Here is a 3,666-nt window from a genome sequence, read left to right as displayed (position 1 = left end):
CCATTTACGCGACTTCACGTATTTGTTGGCACCGCATCGTACAAGTGAACCACAACACGCCTGGTCATAGGTGGGTGGAGGTGACGCAGTGAGTGGATGGAAGAGCTGCTTTACTCTTTTCTGTTTGTGTCTGTGTCATCAGAGGCTGAACTAAGAGGAAACACGAACGTGTGCGTCAAATCTATTCTTTTCTATTCTTTATTTTAGAGCTGGTCACCTTTCCTTCATACCGAAGGAGATAGTCAGAGATCAAGGTCAACTTCACTTGAAATCTCTGACCTGCTACTTTCACTGTGTCTGATTTAGTTATCATTCGTTAATGTTAAGTAATGCTTATTTAATATTGGATTGATTGTGATGATTAAATGGTTCATTATTACTGCATGTGCAAAAAGGCCACTCCATTATGGATGTTTATTTGTGTATGAATGGAACTTTGGGCCTGGAAGCATGAGTGTGATGATTAGTTCATCACTGGTTTATGGTTAGTTAACCTTTCTGCGTTCCTTAATGTTATGTGTCTGCTGTGGTTCTGTTTTCAATGTAGCTCTCTGTCATTGCATGTGTTCTATGTGCACAGCATACAGTACATTCCTATAGTCCTTGCAGCTGCTTAAAGGTGTAGTCCAAGTGTTTTGACATGTGTTTGTATGAACGTCAGAGATGACCTAGCCTATACTAGGGGTGGGACGCGATACGATACGCGATCCATGGCCCGCGATACCAATAATATCACGATACAGCGATTCTGCGATAATCAGTCATAGCGATACATCTCGATATCTGTTTACCGGAAGAAAACAAAACGTTGCAGGATTTCTCTGTTTATTCACAACATGCATGAAGTCTATGCATTGATCGTGCCAGGTAACTTCCGCCAAATTTTCCCATCATTCATTTGAGCAGCACCACCGTGAGGAGACATGATGACGCCTGGCGATTGAAACTGGCAGGGACTGTTTACTTTAGAGTGCCTTCATTTGTTAATTAAAATATCAGTATTTGCCCTGGAATATTGATTATGGTATTACACGAGGAAGGATGGTGATATATGACCAAATCGATATTTTGAACCACCCTATAGCCTACATACTGTGCTGTCATTGTTGAAACGTGGCCAGGGACAAGGACATGGACTCTGGTATACAATATTTACAAAAATGTACCTCAGTATACATTGTCCATGTCAATTAATAACCAATTAATAAAAATAGGCAAACATGTGGAAGGAGTAATGCAGTGCAGATGTTTTATGTGCTTCACATCCCTCCACATTTGCAACAGGCTTATTTTATGCAGCTTTTTTTTTTCACTCCCTAAATGAGTCACGGACGGCGTCCACACAAGCATCATGGCTAATTAAAGGAAAATCAGCCGAGGAAAAAAAATAAATAAAACATTTGGGCGGATTGAGAGATTTGTGGAGTTAATGTAGTCCTTTCACGTTACCACAGATAAGCTGCCAAATATGTCGTAATTGAAAAATTGCTTGAGAACGTAATTTATTCATTTATTAAAATCGTATCCCCAACTCTGTGGGTAATGAGCACCCAGTGTGCAGGGGAATAAACAACACTGAATGATGATATCTAAATAATGACAAACGCAACTTCCAGTGGAGAATGTGCTTATCAATTCTTATAATATGCATTCATCATGTCCGCCGCAGACTAAATGGAAATACCACAGAATCATCTTTAAATTGCATGTTAATGACACACTCTTGCTCTGTCAGGAGCTGGGTTTTAATGGTCGGTATAACAACAAATGTGTGTTAGGTCAAGATGTCTGTGATGAGCCATCAAAGAGTCTCAACACTGAGGTGAGAAGTCAGTGCCGTTAAAAGCCTCAACACAAAATGTGATTGATTAGGGGTGCAGGGGTTGCTTTGATTGGTTTAAATGTTGAACTTTGCTCGGTAATGGAGGCTCCCTGTGGTGCTGGAGCTGTGGGTAACACAGACACGTCTTTATCCAAAAGGCAATTAGAGAGGTGGCAAAAAAGGAACGGGAGGCAGTTGTATGCTCTCAAAGACTGGATTGGCTTGTAGAGCTGCGGCGGGAAACAGTGTTTAGAATGTTTGTGCTCGTAACCCAGAGCTCAATCATTTCTCTGCCAGTCTAACACCATGTCATTCCTATGGTGCATCACTTCACACGCTGGTGACTATAGCGCGGCCCCGCAGCATCATCATCACACTCCACATTGTGGCAATGCACAGGAGAGAAATGGTGGGAAAATGTTCAGATGAAAACAACCTCCTCTGTGAGCAACACCCATTCTCCAACCAAAGTCACCAAGCGTATCCAATGGATGCCACTGAGGTCTGTGTGATCTCCGTCCTGCACAAGACGGCAACGGCGTCTCGGATAGGAGTGAGTTCATGTCCACGCCTGAACCCACACCAAAGTCTCATGTCCTACAGACAAGATCACTGACAAGCTGGGAAATCAGTGTATTTGTGAAGATAAAGAGTGCAGCACGACAAACATCTCTACAGCTGCAGATGTTGTTTTCCACCTTTCAGTGAACTATAGAATAGAATTTTATAGAATAGGTCTGTAAAATGTAAAAAAAAAAGGTGACTAGGCTATTCAGTCTCTTGCAGTTAACAGGGAATTTGTGACAAAGTTCAGAGCTTTTGGAGAAAAAAAATTTGTTTTTCTTGTCCATGATGTATTTTTGAACTCCCCTGTCACACATAGAACATTAATAATATTCAATGCATGCGCAGACTGAAGCCCAGAATGTGTCACAGGCTTTACAGTGTGTTGTCAGTGTTTCTCCATGACCTCACTCTGTAAATCTATATGAAGAAAGAGACTGCAAATGTAACACAAGGATGAAGGATGAGACTTAATCATCAGTAGCCTACTGAAGAACAATGAAACACGTGCTGAATATGTAGTGTTGAAGTACATTTACTCAAACTCAAGGACAACCATGAGCAAACTTTACTCTTTCACTGTTTTATGTAACTGTGCATGGTAAGTTTCCAAAAGTAACATGTGATTGTGTGTTTTTATTAGTACATTTTCACTGCAGGACTTTAATTCACAGAGTGGTGTGACTTTCATCCCTATTTTTTTTTGAGGTAAGGAATTATGTCAGTCAGTCAGTCATTATCTACCGCTTTATCCTCCAACAGAGGGTCGCGGGGGGTGCTGTGCCAATCTCAGCTACATCGGGGTATGTAGGCAGGGTACACCCTGGACAGTTAAGGAATTATGTTGTAAACAAAAATACTAAGGCAGCTCTTCGCTGGCCCGTTGCACGGCAGCCATTTTGACATATTTTACCAAGAGAAGCACAGGTGTCACTGATCACATCAACAAAGTCTCCGCTTGGTTCGTGGTGCGACAGTGAACCGGAAAGATACCTGAAAGTGAGATTGACTCATTTCTTTCATCTGTCAAAATGGCTACTGTGCAAACGGGGCTCAGGTCAAATCTTTTTATATTTATCAGACTTTGCTGCATAAGCACTTTAAAGTACATCATTTATTGTGATGAAGATCAATTTTACATGTGGTCTTAGCACACATTTATCAAATAACAATAGGGTCCATTTTGTATGTGATGATCGAACACTGGACGGAAAAAAATGCAGCATTTAAAAGTTATGGTCTTAATGGTTTCAGTTTCCAGCCCACTCCACTTTTTTTTG

This window comes from Solea senegalensis, linkage group LG15 (genome assembly GCF_019176455.1).
Source record: "Solea senegalensis isolate Sse05_10M linkage group LG15, IFAPA_SoseM_1, whole genome shotgun sequence".
Lineage (NCBI taxonomy): Eukaryota > Metazoa > Chordata > Actinopteri > Pleuronectiformes > Soleidae > Solea > Solea senegalensis.
The sequence above is the reverse complement of the archived record's forward strand: the minus strand, read 5'-3'. Positions refer to the sequence as shown.